We start from the raw sequence: 20117 nt of genomic DNA, 5'->3' as shown, positions 1-20117 counted from the left end.
TAATGGATACAGGACTGCTGGAGCACTTTATTTCCACCAGGGCTTTTTACTGTTGTCTCTTCTTCCCATTTCACAACATCCCGTTTTCCTCAAACACACCCCCTCCCCTTGAGTAAGGCAACTTGTCCCCATTTCTAATCCCACTCTGGTGAAGGGGAAAGAAGGCATTACTTGAATCGTAGGTCTGTCTCTAGAACAAGGTCTGTAAGACAGTCACACTAGTGAACAGCCCCTGCCCTCCCCCAACCTCAAACACTCTTCTTTTGTGAAGATTAGAAGCCAGAAAAGAATCAGGGGGTGTGTGGAGAGGTAAGGATTGAGGAAGATACTCTGGGGAGATTGAAGCTGATGTGTGCAAATGAACTTGAGGGGTTTTTTTTAGCATCTGCTGGGGACCTCCCTCGTTCCTTTTCAGCAGCTGCCTCTCGTTCTTCCTCCTCTCCTCACCCTTCGTGTCCAGTCAGCAGCATGCTCAGTCACTCGCCTCCCACACTGACCATCCCTGCCCTTGGTCTGTCTGGGCATCTGTTCCTCATTCCCGCATCCAGATGTTTTCTCCAGGTTGGATGCCAGTCCGGTTTCATGCTGCATGGGGTCCCAGCTGGAGCAGAACTGTCCTCCCCTGAGGATATGGTCAGGTCTGGGCTTGTCCTGCCGGGAAGAGCGAGGTGGCTGGCGAGAAGACAGGTGGGACCTCCTGGGAACGAGGGGAGAGGCAGCCACACACAGGCTGTGGCTCATCACTGACTCAGCGGTGGGAGGAGGGGCAGGGCGAAGAGTAGTGATGTCGCTCAGACCTGTCCCCGTCGCCGTGGGCTGAGGCTGAGCGGGCTGCACACACGTGAAAAGTGAAAGCCACACTCTCCCCAGGACAAGGTGGCAGCGCACAGGGGGATTAGCAGGGGCAGCCAGCCTGTGACTCTGGGCATCCCCAGGAGATGGCCCCAGCTGTGGCATCTGCAGTAGCTGCCACCCTGACTGCCAGCCCTGCAGCTTCAGCAGCGGGTGCCTCTCTGTCCTTGGAAGGGATAACCAGCCTCTCCAGGGCGGGCAGCAGGACTCAGCAAGAGTGGTAGCCAGGGGCAGTAGGGAGGCTTCCTTTTTGCCAGCCAGCTGAGGCAGCAAGGACCCCCCTCTCTTTCTAAATACTCATGAATCGTCCTGGAAAAAAGTCAGAGAAGACCTATGAGAATGGGTTGTGGTCAAGCCAGAGAAATTCCTCTGACTTAAGCCTTCTGCCCAGGCTGATATTTCTTGCATCCACAGTATAATCACGAGAGCTAATATTTGCTGAGTGCTCACTCTGGGCCAGGAATTTTTCTAAGCACTCTACATACACCAACTCACAGCAACTTGTAATAGCCTATGAAACAGACACCATTCTTATCTCTATTTGACAGGAAGATAAGAATATGCTCAAGGTCATGTTTTGACAAAGTGGCAAAGTTGGATCTCAACCCAGACAGTTAGAAGCCCGAGCCCAAGAACTTCCCTGGTGGTCCAGTGGCTAAAACTCCATGCTCCCAATGCAGGGGACCTGGGTTCAATCCCTGGTCAGGTAACTAAGACCCCTTATGCCTCAACTAAGACCTGGTGCAGCCAAATAAATTTATTAAATAAACAAAAAGAATTAAAAAAAGAAGAAGAAGAAGTCAGAGCCCACACTCCAGCCTGTCACACTGGGGTCTGGACATTCATTGAATGATTCCAATCTCTTGTCTTCATCAGATTGTCTTCCTTTTTTTTCAAAGTACTTAGAAATTTTTTGGACACCAATATCATTATATAGATAACATCGTTAAAAGCATGTTTAAATGAGAGAAAAAAGTCACCACACCCATGCAAACAATTTTATGCATGCATGTTTCTTCTGTTCATGCACTCACATATTTCATACAGTGAACACACAGTTCTGTATTCTGGATTTAAGTGTAACATTATAAAGATATTTTCGTAGGTCATTTTCTTACTTATTTTCATTGCTGTATAGCATTCCCTCAAGTTTCTGCACCGTAATTGACTTAGCCAGTTCCTTGTTTTGGGTATTTAGATTGTTTCCAGCTTGTCACCATTTGAAAAGAAAGAAACAAGGCAAAAAAGACAATCTTTGCTTCCATTTTTGTCCTTTTCTTGGATACTTCAACTATTCAGACAGTGGAGAGCTGCTTAATCTGTGCATTTGGAGCCATTTTGATACCCTTTGACCAGCCATCAAAGTTGACTCAAAGGTTAGAAGTGTGTGAGCTGGAAGGATTTCATGAGATTCTATTCTTTACTGAAGGACCTGGAAGGATTGAAAGAGCAAACGGAATTACACTCAAACTATTGGTGCCAATGTGCTAGAAACCGAGCAGAGAGAGCAGCCAATTTGCAGAAGTAACATTTTTAACTCAGTAACAGATGGCCCACTGGTCAGAGCTTAAAAGGCCAGGGCTCCTTAAGCCAGCAGGATGCAGGTGAATGACTCAAATGCTCCCCACAAGCAAAGGAACTGCCACCAGCCACTTACCACGGGCCGCAATGACGTGTGTGTATGCAAGAGACATGAATTATTTCTCCTCCCCCAATCTCTGCAATTTCATTTTTCCTAGCCTCAGAGACTTTCAAAACTCTGAATCACCATGGGCTACATTCCCAACCCCATCTGGGCTCAGCCCCTCTGGACTAAAACCTCAGAGTCTGGTGTATACTTAGACCAGATGGGATTCAGCTTAAACCCTGGCAAAAAAAATTATCCATCGCCTCACATCTCAACAGCTCTATCCTGTGCACTAAGTCAGTCTAGCCGAAGCTCCAATACTTTGGCCTCCTGAGGCAAAGAGCTGACTCACTGGAAAAGACCCTGATGCTGGGAAAGATTGAAGGGAGAAGGAGAGGGGGGCGACAGAGGACGAGATGGTTGGATGGCATCACCAACTTGATGGACATGAGTTTGAGCAAGCTCCAGGGGATGGTAAAGGACAGAGAAGCCTGGCATTCTGCAGTCCATGGGGCCTCAAAGAGTTAGACATGACTTAGTCACTGAACAATGAGCAACAACAATCTGGAGAGGAAAGGGACCCCAAGAGCAAGGCAAGATTTGAAGAGGCATCTGTCTCAGGTGCCAGCCCTGCACGTGGGTGATGCTGAGACTGATACCTCCTAAAGCTCAGCACCCTGGGCACCTCACTTGCCTCCCCCTAGTCTGGTCCCAGAACCACAGCAAGGCTGTGGCTTATTCATTGCCACCCACCTTAAGCCCACCTCCCCAAGAGACCCTGAAAAACCAGTTAAACCTGGGTTCCCAACATCAGCCAGTAAAAATGAATAAACAAATAACCACATCCTCCAAAAGGTAGCAGTAATGACAGAGGGTAGGCAGACAGGCTTTCCATGACTGGTTGGAAAGTGTAAGCCCACGGACTCCAACTAACCCCCAGCCTTGGGGTTATTGACAAGGGACTTCAGGACTGACTGGTGCTTGTGTTTTAAAGCCTGCCGAGAGAATTAACATTCGACAGCTGTGCGTATTCACACTGCTGAACTCATATTACACAATATTATCAGACATTCGCCTACGCAGAACAGCGGTATTGGCCCACCGGGTGATTCACAAGGTTCCAACACAAGCCGCCGGAGAAACAGAGCTATCAAGATTTTGGTGATGAGAGAAATTGTAGCACCTGGTAGTAAAGGAAGACAGACTGGGTATCTTTTCAGGCTGGATCAAGGAAAAAACTTTGACAAAATGAGATATGATGTTCCTTTATTTGATATGTTGCAGGTCTACAGATCTCCATGCAGTTTGTTCAGTGGCTGGAACAATGCAATGAGGATTCCAACCCTGAAGATCTGGGAAAGGAGAGAGATGGGGAAAGCCAGGAGGGAGCCAGGTGAGTTCACTCTTAAATAATAGATTCTCTTTGGTAACAAAACCACGGAAGGGGCTAGGGCCCGCCGAGGTCTAGAGATAATAAGCACCACCAACCTAGATTTCCTCCTATGCCACCTTGACCTTGTCTCTTCTAGGATCAAGACCCTTCAAAGATTTCCCATTGTCTGAGCTAGTGGCCTCTAACATTAACTGTGTGTGCTCATCTGTTGGGATACAGAAAAGAATTAATTAGAAAAAAAAATTTAAATAAAGACAATTATCTTTAATAATTATCTGGCCTCTGCCTTAATTCTCTTCTTGGAAAGGTTGTATAATGTGCACCATTTATTAGTATATCCGTGATGCGTATTCATTTCAACAAGGGGTGCTCAAAAAAAATGTCATATTATTGGATTATATGATCAAAACTGTTTGGAAATGACTGGTCTAAGTAAGAAGATACTAGCCTGATGTTTAGGAGCCTCTGCAATTTACCTATCTGAGCTTCTGTTACACTATTTCACTTCTCTGACCACTCGCTACAATAAAACAGATTCAGCCATCCAGTGAGTCCTGGTGTGTGTGTGTGTGTGTGTGTGTGTGTGTATTTACAATTTCTTGCTATTTTATCTTGGCTAGAAATCAGCAACTGACACAATGCTTACCTGGATACATTGAGCTTCCATACACTGTACTACCAGCAATTCCAGTCTTTTCCAGGATACTCCTTCCCAAATAGGCTCTCGAAGGGTAACCACTATGTTTGTAATTAATGAGATACAACCTACTGGGGAGAGGTAGTGACTCAGGTATCATCAACTCTCAGGGACAAACACTACAACTACTGCCCATTGTCTGCCCCCACCTCTCCATAGCTGCCCCTCACTTGCAGCTTCCCCCACTGCTTGATAGACTGGAGACCTGCACATCATTGGGTATTTCTACCTGTGCACCTAGCTACACCAGTCTTACTAATAAGACCTTGGCAACGTAAGGTAAAAATGATCCCAGGTGGTTCAGTATGGAGATTCAGAAAACACTCCCTCCCTCGGTGATTCACCCAGGCCAGGGTCTCCCAAAACAAAACTGATGGACCCGAGGTTGCTGCATGGATTTCTATAGTTTGTGCACTGCATGATGGGCCCAGCCAGGCAGTGGGTCAAGCCCTTCCATCTGTGGACCTTTTCCCAAGGTACCCCCAGGCAGACTGCATTTTCCAAACATGGGAGCCAAAATATCTCCTACCCATTATGCTCTTCTGACAATGTGACATTGGTTCTCCTCCCATCTGGTGGTGAGGTCAAAGTCCCCTGTACTTGGGAGGGTCTTTGGGACTGCTTTGATCCATAGAGTAAGGCAGAAATGATGGTGGAGATCATTTAAAAAAAACACCATGCACTTTTACAAAAATCTGCCTAAGTATATCTTCATTATCTGTGGCACCTACTATGGCATGGGCCCGATGAGCAGGGCAGCTATGAGCAAGCTGCCTAAGTTCTTGGAATCTTAATTTCCTCATCCATAGAATGGGCACAGTATTTTTTAAACTATTTATTTATTTATTTTATTTTTGGCTCCTCTGGGTCTTCATTGCTTTGCACAGGCTTTCTTTAGCTGGGGTGAGTGGGGGCTGTTGCCGTGTGCAGACTTCTCGTTGTGGTGGCTTCCCCTGTTGCAGAGCACAGGCTCTAGGCATGCAGGGTCAGTAGGTGTGGTGCACAGGCTTAGCTGTCCCTTGGCATGCGGAAGCTCTCCAGACCAGGGATCAAACTTGGGTTCCCTGCATTGGCAGGTGAATTCTTATCCACTGTGCCACCAGGGAAATCCCCTGGGGGTAATGCCCATTTCCTAAGGATTAAAAAAGGCAACCTTCAAAAGTGCTTAGAGACATGTCTGGCATATAGTAAGCACTCATGGTTAGCAATTATTATTATCAACACCTGGCATTTGGTAGGTGGCCAATTAACATTTGTTTGCTGTTAAGTCAAATTGTGCTGTGCACAGACTGAAAAGAAGATGAAGATCCAATTGATATCCAAAGACATAGGAAGCTCTTGGTGTCCTGGTTCCGTTAATGTCTCCAGACTCTAGCCTTCTTTGCACTAGATGCCCTGTGGTTTCATCACAGCACATCCCCCATACTGTGTGCCCCTACCCCCCACCCCCTCGGTCTTCTTGCGTTTTCCCTCAAACTTCATAGTACGTATGGCATTTGCTTTTGCAGTTCTCTCTTCTTGAATGATGTTGAAGGAAATGGCAACCCACTCCAGTATTCTTGCCTGGAGAGGCTTATGGATAGAGGAGCCTGGTGGGCTGCTGTCCATAGGGTCGCACAGAGTCGGACACAACTGGAGCGACTTAGCATGTATGCATGCATTGGAGAAGGAAATGGCAACCCACTCTAGTATTCTTGTCTGGAGAATCCCAGGGACAGAGGAGCCTGGTGAGCTGCTGTCTATGGGGTCGCACAGAGTCAGACACAACTGAAGCGACTTAGCAGAAGCAGCAGCTTCTTGAAAGATGCCCTTCAGTTCCTCATTCCTGCTTCAACTAAGTTTTGCTGGTACTTCAGTTTCCACTTGCAAGGGCCTTTGGAAGCCTTTCCTGACCTCCGCTCCCTGTACCCCACCAGGGTAGTAGCCCATGTACAACGACTGCTTGTTAACGTCTCTGTCCCCTCCATCGCCTGGAAGCTCTTAGAGGACAGGATTTATGTACAGTGCATTGTATTCCCAGGAATTAGGAATGGCTAATCAATACTAGTTATGTACAAAACATCTGTTGAACAATTGGTTGCAAATGAATAGTAACTTAAAGAAAGGCTATATTTCTGAGGTAATGCTAATTGCTTGCAGGATAGTTAAATGTCAGTATTGAAGCCTAATCTTCAGCTGCTGTCTTGTAGATAAAACGGATGTTCACCAAGTATGTATTTTGTATTTTGTTGCACTGTACACTGCAACTAATAAGCCAATGAATCGAAATGTATTAGGTCCTTGTACTGTTTCTAAAAGCCACAAACTGAGAATGATAAATTATCAATACAGTTTAGTATTTACTAAATTTACTGCACTCTTTTGTTATGTATATGTAGGGGAGCCATAGGGATTATACATTCTATTTGAGTAAACTTTAAAACCACATATTTTATGGTAAAGGGTTTTTAAGATAGCCAAAGGACTGATATATTTTCTGTAAAGAGAACTGCAAGAGTTTTATTTTTCTGATGTTAAAAGTTACTTAACAAAGACTTGTTTCCGTTAAAAAAATAAAGACTACATCATATTCAGTAACATAACTTTAAGAAAATAGAGGTAGAATTCAAGACTTTTTAAGGCAGTGAATTTACACACATATGGGGGTGTGTGGTGATACAGAGTTTTAAGCCTCTTTGACCATCTTCTAGTTTTTACATTTAGGAAAATTGTAAATAACACCCACTGTTCTTAAACTCTTTAATGTAATGTCTTAAATGCCAGAATTTGCTGCTGAAGACAAAAGTGAAAAATAGAATGAAAATAACAGAATACACTGTACTTATTATTTGGTCAAAATGCAGACTACCTAACCCAATCATAGAGGGAACAAGAGCATGAATCTATACAGATGTGCCTTTTTGTTTTGTAGACTATGGTGTCTTTGGCTAATGAGTTGCCTATTATTTTGGAAAACAAAGCTAATGTATATATATATATATATATTTTATATATATATATACATTTTATATATATATACATTATATATATATATACACATTATACATATATATACAGTTTTGTTTATATTGTAAATTTAAAGATAATGCTAATAAGATATAAATTTATGTGACTCGGGCCTATAATACAATCTGCTACTTTACTAATTCATAAATCTGGATGGTAAGTTTCTTATGGCATAGGAACCAACTGCACTGCCTTCAAAACCAAGTCACTTTCTCTATAAATATCATGTTAAAATTTTTTTAAGTATTTTTTTTTAGATAGGCAATATTTAAACCAGCAAACACTTAAAGCTTTATTAAACTTTTAAATCAGAGAAGTGACTAAAGTTTTTTATTTGCCATTTGTACTCCTCCATTCAAAGTGATGTAAAAGGGTGTTTTGCTATTATGGCCGTAGAAGCGGTTACGAGAGAGCCAAAAACCATGATGTTTATTTACTGGTTTGTGGCCTTTTACTGTGCTTTGTATCAGAGTTCCTAAAAAGATTAATAAATCTCCCCAGTCTTAATTTTAAAAAAAAAGAAAAGAAAAGAAAAGAAAATAGAGAGCTGTATAATACATTTTGAAAAGATTTCCATCAAAACAAATTCAAATAAATCCTTGGCACTTAATGAAGTAAGTTTCAGTTATCTGGAAAAGTAATTTGCTTGCAAGGCTTTAACAGAAGATGTTAAGTAGATGTGAATGCTCTTTAGTTTTATTCACTGGTTTTTCAAACAGATAAGCTCTTGGGAGAATGGGGGATGGGAAGAAGAGACCCTATAACTTCCATAGAGTCAGGGAAAGACCTTTGGATACTTAGTTACAAATGGAGAATTTGATGACAGACTCATAGAAATTTAGAGCTTGATGACTGATTGAAGGTTGTTTGATTGACAACTGAACCATTTAGACCCTGGGCAGTGGACCACAAAGCAGCTGTCACCGGCCAGGATAAGAAGGGAATACCTTTTTTGCTCCAAGGATCTGGCCCCAGGTGTCTGCACTGAATGGGTTTCCAGGAACCCCAGCAGTTCCTGCCAAGACTGCATTTTCTGGTTTCACTGCTGAGGCTTTCTGTGTGGAACACGGAAATATCTGCAATACTTTTTGTCCAAATGTGATTAGCACAGCATTCTGTAGTATTCCTTCTCAAGGAAAGGACACCTTTCCTAACCTGAAAGAACACCCGAATTTTCCATTGTGATAGGATCCACGGTGAGGCTAACAATGATTTCTAACATAACCAAGGCCACTTTAACTTCTTACAGAAGGTTTTCTACCATTCAAGTCGCTACTTTGGTTTGTGTGGCCCAGAGCCTGGTGGAGCACTGCATGCCATAACCTGTACTTCTCTGTATGTAACCTGTCTGTCAAAGAACCCGAGACCATGACATAATGGCAATGACTACGGAATGCTGAGAGAGCCTCCTGCCTGCCTGGGAAAGCCCTCTTCCAGACAGGATGTGACATGCGGCTCTGCGAGATCATGCGTTAAGCTTTTTTCGGCCACCACCCAGGATGATATGTAGATAGGCATGTCCACTCAGAGATTTTGCCCATTGTTTATAATTCTTGTTAGCTTCTTCCCCCCCAAAAAGTACCTCTGCTGACAAATAAAATCAAGTCTAGTGCAGGTGATTCAAACACACAATCAAATTTTAATGCAACACAAGGAGATGTGGGGGCCCAAAGAACCTAAGCTCTATGTCACACAGTTCCAGGGGGCACCATTCACACTCAGCTCCTCTGCCGAGCAGCTGGTGTTAGCTATCTCCTAGGGTTTCTTTGTTCCTTTAGCACAAATGTAAAATCTCTAACTTTGGGTTCCTAGGTGCCACTCTCATCTTAGTCTACAGCCTTCTCTCTTGGGCCATAAACGTTGGGGGTTGACTTTCTTCTGGTTAATACCTTACTTTTGTTTATAGTTAGCAAAACACTTTCAAGTTTTTTGTTTTTGTTGTTTTTTATGGCTGTGCTGGGCCTTGGTTGCTGGGACGGGCTTTCCGTAGTTGCAGTGAGCGGGGGCTACTCTCCAGTTGCAGGGCACGAGCCTCTCATTGTGGTGGCTTCCCTTGTTGTGGAGCACAGGCTCTAGAGCGTGTGGCTTCAGTAGTTGCAGCTCTTGGGCTCTAGAAAGCAGGCTTAGTAGTTGTGGTGCGCAGGGTCAGTGGATTCAGTTGCCCTGCAGCATGTGGAATCTTCCCAGACCAGGGATCGAACCCACGTCTCCTGCACTGGCAGGCAGATTCTTAACCACTGGACCACCAGGGAAGCCCTTCAAGTACTTTATATCACATGAAACTCAGTATTCTTGGAAAGGGATTAGGCAACTATCAGAGTCCTGTTTTACAAGAGAGGAAAGTGAGGATCAGAGAGATCACTAAATGCCAATGGTCACCTGAGTAGGAAAAAGCAGAGGTCCTGGTTTATTGTTTCTTCCATCAGAACAAGAGAGCGTAGGAAATAAATAGACTAACCCTAATAGTGCTATAGCTGGCTCTCTGGTTCTATTCTGGGTACCCTGGGAAGGCTTACCTGTGCTCATCAACAAGTCCTTCCAACTCCCATGTGACATCCTCCATGCTCCTCCTCTCCTTCTCTGGTCTCCGTGGGTTCCCTGATGTTCTGCTGCTGGTACCCGTGGTGAAGAGCACTGAGCTCACTGCCCCTCAGTGCCAGAGCCGCATTCTGGATCAGGTCTACCCTTATACCGTAAGAAGAAGAAGCGGGAGAAGCCAGGGAATATTCCAAAGGTCCCTGGGGCAAATGGAGCTGCCACTAGAAAATGGGAGGTGCTGAGACAAGTTTGTGGGTCTGACTCACCAGGATGCCTCTTTTTCCAGTAATCCTTTCTTCCACGGCCTTCCTTGGCTCTTCATGCAAATAGTCTCCTGGAAGCCTGTCCCTTTAATCTTCCAGATATGCCCAGATGCCTAGATTTCAGTTAGAGCTGGATTAATAAGATCCAGCCAAGCAACTGCCCAGGGTAACAGAACACTGCTGTTATAAATTGGAACGATTGCCACTTAATTTAGATTTCCCCTGAAGTCATGTGACTATTGGTCTGCCTCCACAAAATATATAACACCCTTGAGTAGTAAATTTAAAAACAGTCTGTCAAAACAGATAAACAACAAAGTATTACTGTGTAGCACAGGGAACTTTATTTGATATCTGATGATAAACCACAATGGAAAATAATATAAAAAGGAATATATGTAAATAAATATATATATAACTGAATCACTTTACTGTATATCAGTAACTAACACAACACTGTTAATCAACTATACTTAAAAAAAAAAAAACCCATTCTGCCAAATTGACCTATCTCTGTGTATTGTACACAGAAGTACCACATATGCATGCTTGATGCAACCATACCTGAAGTTAGCAGTCACAATTAGATGAATACTGAACCTGAACAGGGGCAAATAGTGCTACTTACTAAGATCAAGTAATCTAATTCTTTTTATTTAAATTGCAAACTCTTTCATAGTCCTGTGATGAAGTTGTCATGTTTAGAAAATTATAAAAGAAAATGGAAATGAGAATAAGAACATCAGAAAAGTGGAAAATATCTTACCAGGCTTTTTTGGTACGAAGACTCTGTTTTGGCCAGTAGATAAAAATTAACGATAGGATCTATTTCTGTATGCAATTTTTATTAATAGAAGATCAGCTTATCCGTGGAATACCAGATAAGTGTTGAACAAATATTTCAAAAATAACAAGTTGAAGGGCCATCAACTCATTAATCTGCCGGGTGCTCACAGCTTCAGTCTAGCCTTGATCCTAGTGGCCAAGTCAGGTCAAGCTCCTTCAGCCTCACTTGGTCTCCAGTTTGCTCTCCTGTGAAATGGAGGTATTAAAGTAGAAGCTTAAAAATTTACCTTTACAACCATATGACTCTTTGAAATTCTTCCTTGAAAGAAATAAACAGTCAGCCGGAAAGCAGGAATGGTTACTAGGCGAGGGATTTTGCCAGTCAACTCTGCTGTGGTATTAAGATTTAACGTGAGGAAGCAGTAACTGTTCCATTGTGCTGAATGGAGCCTCACCCGGGCAGGCTGGAATCCTCCGAATTACGGCTCATTCTCTTCTACTTCTTGCTTAAGTTCTGTTCAGTCACTGTTTGGGAAGAAATTTGTGGTTTATCTAGAGATGGGTTGAATAATTAGAGGAGATGCTTCCAGAGGCTACCAATTAGAGTCTCCTTCGGGGGGTGGTCAGATCCTACAAAAAAGTGTGTGTGAACACACACACCCAAGTACATGCTCCCCACCCACCTATGTTAACCTATACCCTGCCTCTCCGCAGGCTGCTCACATTGGAATGTATGCGCAGATCATCTGAAAGTGAAAGTGAAGTCCCTCAGTCATGCCTGACTCTTTGTGATCCCATGGACTGTAGCCTGCCAGGCTCCTCCATCCATGGGATTTTCCAGGCAAGAATACTGGAGTGGATTGCCATTTCCTTCTCCAGGGGATCTTCCTGACCCAGGGATCGAAGCCGGGTCTCCTGAATTGCAGGCAGACTCTATATCTGAGCCATCAGGGAATCTAATCAGATCATCTGGGGGCACCTATAAAAATGCAAATTCTGATTAAATAGGTCTGAGTGGGGTCTCTGAGCCTGCGTTGCTAATAAGCTTCCAAGTGATGCTGACACAGCTGGTTCTCAGACCACATTTGGAGGAGCAAGGCTCATCCCACATTCTCTGACACATGAATACAGCATTTCTGGTGTTAGGGGCAGGGTGAATCAGGGAAATCAGAGTCTAGAAGAGATAAATACACAGGCCAGTGACTACACAATGATGTGATAAGGGTTCGTAAAGACATACAGGTGTGTGTAAGTATAGGGGAGAAAGGGACTAGATAGAGAGGACTAAGAGTTGAACAATTTTAAAAAAAGGTCTGGCAAAAAAAGACAGATTTCTATCTATAGATTCCTTTGACAGTGTCTAGGAAGGAAATGAGTCTAGTTTGGCTAGACTGTATTTGGCAACTTGGATGGTGACCTCTCTGGGAGCAGTAACATTTTCTACTCTCTTTTTGTATTCTGTCTAGTAATACAACGCTGGCATATGAGTTCCCCATAAATGCTCATTTACTAAGTGAATAACTAAATTGCTTAATGCGTTTCATTTAATTTTTGTAGTAAATATACCGAAGTTTACCATCTGAACCATTTAAATGAACAATTCAGTGGCATTAAGCACATTCACATTGTTGGGCAATCAGCACCAATATCCATGTCTAGAACCTTTTCGTCAGCACAACTGATCCTCTCTCTGTATTAACTCTCCATTTCCTACTTCCCCTGGCCAGCACCATTCTTCTGTCTCTATCAATGTGACTATTCCAGGTACCACATGTAAGTAGGATCCTATTTGTCCTTTTGTGATTGTCTTCTTTTACTGAGCATAATATTTTCAAGGTTCAGGGATGTTGTAGCATATGTCAGGTTTTCCCTTCCTTTTTAAGGCTGAATAATATTCCATTGTCTGTATGTACCAGGTTTTGTTATCCACCCACCTAGTGATGGACATGTGGGTTACTTCTGCCTTTTCACTATTGTGAATAATGAAGCTGTGAATACTGAGGCACAAACATTTGTATGAGTACCTGCTTTCAACTCTTTGGGGAATATATCTAGAAGTGGAATTGCTGCGTGGTATGATAATTTGTAATTTTTTGAGAAACCTTCACAGTGTTGCATTTAATTTTAAAGTTTAAAAATTTAATTAATACAGGACATAGGCGATTTAAGCATCCAGGTTCTCCTTGCTGGGCTTGAGGGGGAGGGACCTTCAAATCTGGTAATTTGTAAAATGGGTTAGCTTGCTGAACGTCCCCTGTGAGATGCCACGAAGGTGGAGCTGGATGGCAGGCTACATGCCACATCGTTTTGCCCAGGCTGGAAGGACCACTTAGCAAGGGGAGTGTCAGGCTTTCATTGGTCAACCAGCCCAGGCCTTCCAGCAAGTCTCCCTGTCCATACTGCAGTTGCGGAGAAGAGAGCTCCCCTCATCCCCATCCCTCCCCTTCCTATGGGATAGCCTGAGAAATTAAAGCCAGCAAGGGTCTTCATGCCAAAGGCAGAATGCTTTCTGCAACCGGTAACATGGGCAGTAACATTTTCCAGGGAGCGGATCTAACTCCGACACAGCCAAACCTCAGGGAGCACAGACTTCCCAAAAGCAGAATGCTCTGAGGGTGTGGTCAGGGCTAAGGCCTGGGAGGGGCTGGCCCGGGCAGCTGGAGGCCATTAAAATGTGGCAAAGTCTCCCTTCTTTGTTCTCAGGATCAATTTAAAGTGCTACTAGCCCCTGGGGCAGCAAGTTAAATTCCAGGACAGGGATTTAGGAATATCCAGATGAAATCCTGACTCTCAAACACAGGATGTCATTTTGAAAAAGCTATGTATTGAAGTAACAGATTTTTTAAAAAAGCATCCACCGCCCCACCCTCCCCCACCAGCAAATTCACTGTTTTCACTTTTCCTTGTTCTCCTCCATAGCTAATGCAATTTTTATTGCTCTTTTTACTCAATCTGTCATGCCTTAGATGTCTCTTGTCTCCTCCCCATTTCTGAAGGCAGTTCTACCCAAATTTGTCATTTTCAGATTTCTTGGGATTGGGGAGAAAGATGAGTCCCCTTCCTTCTGTCTCTTGGCTTACTTCCCTCCAACACACACACACACACACACACACTCCCTCCATCCCTCCAGGTACCCTCCTTTCTGTTGGTGACACGTTTTCACTGCCTTGATGACTCACTCCGGTTTATTGCCCAACCTATTCCCATTCAGTTAGGAACAGAACTGTGCTTTTTCAGCCTCATGCCCATTCTCATCTTGAGTCTGCCTAGAGACAGTCATTGCAGAAGGATCTTTCTGCAATGATCTACTGGATCGACTGGATCCTGTGCAGTTGACCCACTGGACTCCAGCTCTGGGCTTGCTGCCCTGCATCAGTATGGCTCATCTTCTTGCCTGCTCCTGAGTTTCTCCACCTTTCTCTCTTTCTCTTTCTCATATATATATATATATATATATATATATATTTTTTTTTTTTCCCCTCTCTCTCTCTCTTCTGATAGGAGCTCTCAGAAACTTCACTTGACTTATAAAGAGTTTCCTAGAGAATTTACTGTTTGTATCCACCAGAATGCAGTCCATTTTTTATATCTCTCAAATTTTTAAAACTATCACTTTGGCATTCCTAGCACAAACAGAGTAAGCTTTAAGGACAGTGGCTCTTTCCCTCTTTCCAGCATCTCTAAATAAGCATCGTTCAGTTTCCTGACAGCAGGGCCATGACATGGGACTCTGGGCTTTTCCCAGCAACTTCTGTTTCCCACCTCCTGTATCCCTGACTCTGATTTGAAAACTTCCTTCAGGTTGGGTGGCTCTGACAATGCTCCCTGGTTGCTGTTTCAGCCTTGTTGCACCTCTGGATCTTTTGCTGCTGGGGACCTAACTCTGATTCCCAGATGCTTGCCTGCTTCAGGTGGTCTTTATTCTGATTGGGCCAGCTGTCCTGACTTAGCAGAAAGCACTCAAACTTTATCCTCAGAAACGGCAGGCAGGGGAATTTAGGATCCAGGACTAGATTAGAACTTTCTCTCTCCCAACTGAGCTAACATTTGGGTGTCCTGGTTTCCCATCTTGAATGGTACTTTTTTTCATTGATCAGTTTTCTCCTTTTAATGAAAAGATCTATGGTCTAGATTAAGTTTAGGGACTTAAAAACCAGTCTTAGAAAGACTAAATAACAGTGTAAATTTGAAGTCAGAGAAGCCAGAGATTGGTTTAAATCTGCAAGCTTGAAAACTGAGCTTTTCTCTCAGGCTCAAGTTCTGCATCTGTAAAGTGGGGTTGATACTAACTACCTACTAGGTTGGCTATGACATGAAGTGAGATAGTGAAGTGAAAGTCGCTCAGTCGTGTCTGACTCTTTGCAACCCCATGGACTATACAGTCCATGCAATTCTCCAGAATACTGGAGCGGGTGGTAGCTGTTCCCTTCTCCAGGGAATCTTCCCAACCCAGGGATGGAACCAAGGTCTCCCACATTGCAGGCGGATTCTTTACCAGCTGAGTCACTAGGGAGGCCCTAAGTGTGATAATATACATATAAATCTCTCAGTGCACAACCTAGATGGCACACAGGGCTCTACAACTATATACTTTTTATTACTTACTAACCAGTACTGAGCATTTGCTATTTTATTAGTACACTAATTTGTATTAATTAGGATACCTTTGACATCAAATAACAAAGCTGCAACCCAACTGGCTTAAAAATTAGAAAAAAAGTTTTTTCACATACCAATACTTCTTCGGGAGGGGAGGCAGTATGTTTCCCCAGTTGATTAGTTCAGTGGATTGATGATGTCACCAAGGACCCAGGCATTCTCCCTTTGTCCCTGCCATTCTTTTTTTTAATAAATATTATTTTGTTATTTATTTTTGGCTGTGCTGTGTCTTCGTTGCTGTGTCCGGGCTTTCCCCAGTTGCAGCGAGCAGGGGCCACTCTTCATGGCACTGCATAGGCGTCTCATTGCAGTGGCTTGCTTGCTGTGTCGCATGGGCTCCAGAGCATGAACTCAGTAGCTGGAGTGTCCGGGGTTAGTTGCCCTGCAATGTGGAATCTTCCTGGACCAACGATTGAACCCATGTCCCCTGCATTGGCAGGCGGGCTCTTTATCACTGGACCACCAGGGAAGTCCCTGCCATTCTTGTCATATTAGCTTTGTCTGCAAGCCAGCTTTTCTCAGCTCTCTAACTTGGCTAACACAACCATCATCACAACCAAGCACAGCAGCGTCCAAGAAAGAAGACACCATGTGTGTATGTGTTTTGCTTTGTTTTTTTTTTTTTTAAATAAGAAAAAGGAGACTTTTCTGTTTCTGGCTATGATACTGTAGCTGATACTGGAATTGATTTCTGTCACAAACAACTATCAAACTGGATATAATATTTAAAAAACCTGTTTTCCATCATCATTCACAAGCAGTGCAGGGTGATCCCCAAGAGAAGGGAAAATATAGATGAGCCCCACAATTGCTTTGACTTTCTTCCTGCAGACATTTCTGGATCACAGAGCAGGAAGGGGACCCATGCAGAGAAGGTAGCCTCTCTGACTTTTGGAGACACAATCAGAATCTGGAATGCAGGGTTTGAAATGGGGGGCAGAGTGCTAGAGGGACAAAAGCCATAGGGAGAAAGAACCCCCAGTGATCAGCTTAAGGGGAAACTTTGAGTCTTTGGTTGAATACTAAGCTGAACAAATTCAGAGTAAAACTGTACAAAACTGGGCAATAAAACAAGTCCTGAAGCTGCACAGTTCCCAGTTCTCACACAGGAATGACAGCTGTTTGTACAGCAGCTAGATGGACTGGAGGGTCTTCTCTGGATACCTGAGCATTCAAGAGAGATTCGGAAGCATCTTGCACTAGTAGTAAGGCTAAACTAACCCTGGAGTAAAGGTTACCTGCCATAACAAAGATCTAAAAATCCTTAAAAGAATTGATCTCTTTTTTGAAAAAAAAAAAATGTGTGTCTATGTGTGTGTGTATATGTGTGTGTGTTTATACATTGTCTGTTTGTCTGAGATTCAAGATTAACTAGGTGTTTCTATTTGCTAAATCTGGCTGGCAACTCAAGATAAAATGTACAGGCATATATCAGAGATATTAAATTCCAGACAGGTTAAATTCCAGACTGTCAAAATAAGGTGACTATCACAATAAAGCAAGTCACATGAATTTTTTGGTTTCCCAGCCCATATAAAAGTTATGTTTATGCTATACAGTAGTCTATTAAGTATGCAATAATGTCATGTCTAAATATATATATACCTTATCTTCCCTGGGGCCTCAGACAGTAAAGCATCTACTTGCAACGTGGGAGACCGGGTTCGATCCCTGTATCAGGAAGATCCCCTGGAGAAAGGAATGGCAACCCACTCCAGTATTCTTGTTTGAAGAATTCCATGAACGAAGGAGCCTGGTGGGCTATAGTCCACGAGTTGCAAAGAGTTGGACATGACTGAGCGACTAAAACACACACACACCTACCTTAATTTTAAAATGCTTTATTGCTAAAAAATAATAACTATTATCTGAGTCTTCAGTGAGTAGCAATCTTTTTGCTATAGTAACATAAAAGATCACTTGATCACAGATCACTATAACGAATATAATAATTATAAAAACTTGAAAATACTGTGAGATACTGTGAGAATTACCAAAATGTGACATAGAGACATGAACTCATCAAATGCTATTGGAAAATGGCACTGAGACTTTTGCTCAATGCAGAGTTGCCATAAACCTTCTATTGTGAAAAGCTCCATGTCTGTGAAGTACAGTCAATTGAAATACAATAAAGTGAGGTATGCCTTACTGTAGTTACAGAAGATGTTCATATCAAGGAAGGCTGAATGAAGGAGACATAGGAACTCTGCACTCCCTTTGCAACTCTTCTGCAAATCTAAAATTATTTCAAAATAAAAGTCTAAACAAGTAAGTTTATAAAAGATTTTTAATTACATGAGAAAATGTTATGTAAAAAAAAGCAGGGAACTTACATGTGTGCTCATTATGGTATTATTTATATATTTTTAAATGAAATTTATCCTTAAAGGGTGAAAAACATTGAAAGGAAATATATAAATATTAACAGTGGTTATAGGTGGATGATTATATTCTCTGTTGTTTTTATTTTCTTTTTTATACTTTTTAGACTTCTGGCTTTTGTATAATAAGCATACATTACTTTTAAGAATTAAAACAATTTAAATAGTTTAAAAAAAATCAAGCTTATCTGCAGGTAACTTAACCGCCTGCCCATATAAAGCCTATCACTCCTTTAGGGAAGATAACAAAATCTAGAATATAATGTTCACATTGCCTAACATCTAAGAAGCAGAGCAATGTTTCTCCTAACCAGAAGAAAAAGCAGTCCACAGAAATATTAAAAATGGGATCATGGTGAAATTTTCAAAAAAAGAAATTTAAGGGAATTCTTTGGCAATCCAGTGGTTAAGACTCTGTGCTTTCATTCCTGGAGCTCAGGTTCGATCCCTGATCAGAGACCTAAGATCCTGCAAGCTGTGTGGTATGGCCAAAAAAAAAAAAGGAATTTAAGCAGTTATTATAAATATATTGAAGAATTCAAAGTAGAACATGAAGATAATGAAGACACAAATGGAAACTACAAAAATAAAGAAACCTCTAGAGCTGAAAATACAAATATCTGAAGTGAAAAATTTGCTGGTTGGACTTACCAGCATAATCAATACCACAGAAGAAAAGATCAATGAACTTGAAGACAGCAATAAAATCCATCCAAATTGAAGCACAGACAGAAAGATGTTTTTCAAACAATGAGCAGAGTCACAGTGCCCTTTGGGATAACATTATGACTAACATACATTCAATTGGAGTTCAGAAAGACAAAAAGGGCATTTCAGTCAAAAAATATATTTGAAAAAATAGTGGCCAAATTTTTTAAAAATTTGATAAAAACTATAAGCCATGGATCTTAAAATTTTAATAAACTCAAGAGAAGATAAATATAAGGAAAATCTCAGCAAAACACATCATAATAAAATTATTGGTGGCTCCCCTGGTTGTCCAGTGGTTAAGAATCTGCCTTGCAATGCAGGGGACATGGGTTCAGTCCTTGGTCCAGGAAGATCCCACATGCCCTGAGGGCAACTAAGCCTGTGTGCCACAGCTACTGAAGCCTGAGTGCCCTATAGCCCATGCTCTGAAACAAGATAAGCCACTGCAAACAGAAGCCCACGTGCCACAACTAGACAGTAGCCGCCTCTCTCTGCAACTAGAGAAAGGCCATGCATAGCAATGAAGACCCAATGCAGCCAAAAATAAATATATAATACATATTTTTAAAATTCTTTTAAAAAATTATTGAAAACCAATGGTAAAGTGGAACTCTTTGAGGTAGCCACAGAAAGAGATACATTGTATACAAGAAAACAAAAATAAGGCTGGCCGGCTGACTTCTTGTCAAAAACACTGCAAACCAGAAGACAATGAATGACATCTTTAAAGTACTGAAAGAAAATTAAAACTTACAATCTAAAATTCTACATCCAGGGGGAATAGTGTCCTTCATAAAATGAAGACAAAATAAAGACATTTTCAGGCAAACAAAAGCTGGAGAATTTATCATCTGCAGTAGTAGACATACAAGAAATGTTAAGGTAGTTTTTAGTGGAAGGAAAAAAATACTAGATAGAAATTGGGACCCACACAAGGGAATTAAGAGCTACTCTAGAATGTAAGCGTGTGGATTAATATGAGACATTTTTCCTTATTTTAAGACTACTTTAAAAGGTAATTGACTGTCTAACCACAAAATAATAATAATGTAGTCTAAGATTTATAACAAATGTAGAAAAAGTTAATGAAAACAATAGCACAAGGGAGGAGAAAGGAAAATGGAAGTAGTTTGTAACTTCTTATATTAACATGAGGTAGACTGTGACAAGTTAAACATGCAGACTGTAAACACAGAAACCA

General features: G+C 42.1%; 1 long non-coding RNA gene across 6 annotated transcripts in view; it reads right to left on the bottom strand.

Moving 5' to 3' along the window:
• Positions 1-1591: 1591 nt before the first annotated feature.
• Positions 1592-20117, bottom strand: part of LOC122678337 — a 29222-nt gene continuing 10696 nt past the window's right edge. Inside the window, exons 1-6 of one of the 6 annotated variants that reach the window (XR_006336065.1) lie at positions 11886-12208; positions 11618-11687; positions 11143-11408; positions 10380-10489; positions 10092-10260; positions 1592-2284 (exon numbers count right to left, since the gene is read on the bottom strand). This is a non-coding gene — a long non-coding RNA (uncharacterized LOC122678337). Of the gene's footprint in view, positions 2285-10091; positions 10261-10379; positions 10490-11142; positions 11409-11449; positions 12209-20117 lie in introns of those variants that run through there. The other 5 variants (XR_006336063.1, XR_006336061.1, XR_006336064.1 and 2 more) reach the window with 5 other exon arrangements.

Source organism: Cervus elaphus, chromosome 20, assembly GCF_910594005.1.
Source record: "Cervus elaphus chromosome 20, mCerEla1.1, whole genome shotgun sequence".
NCBI lineage: Eukaryota > Metazoa > Chordata > Mammalia > Artiodactyla > Cervidae > Cervus > Cervus elaphus.
Note: the sequence above shows the minus strand (reverse complement) of the source record. Positions and strands in the feature narration are given on the sequence as shown.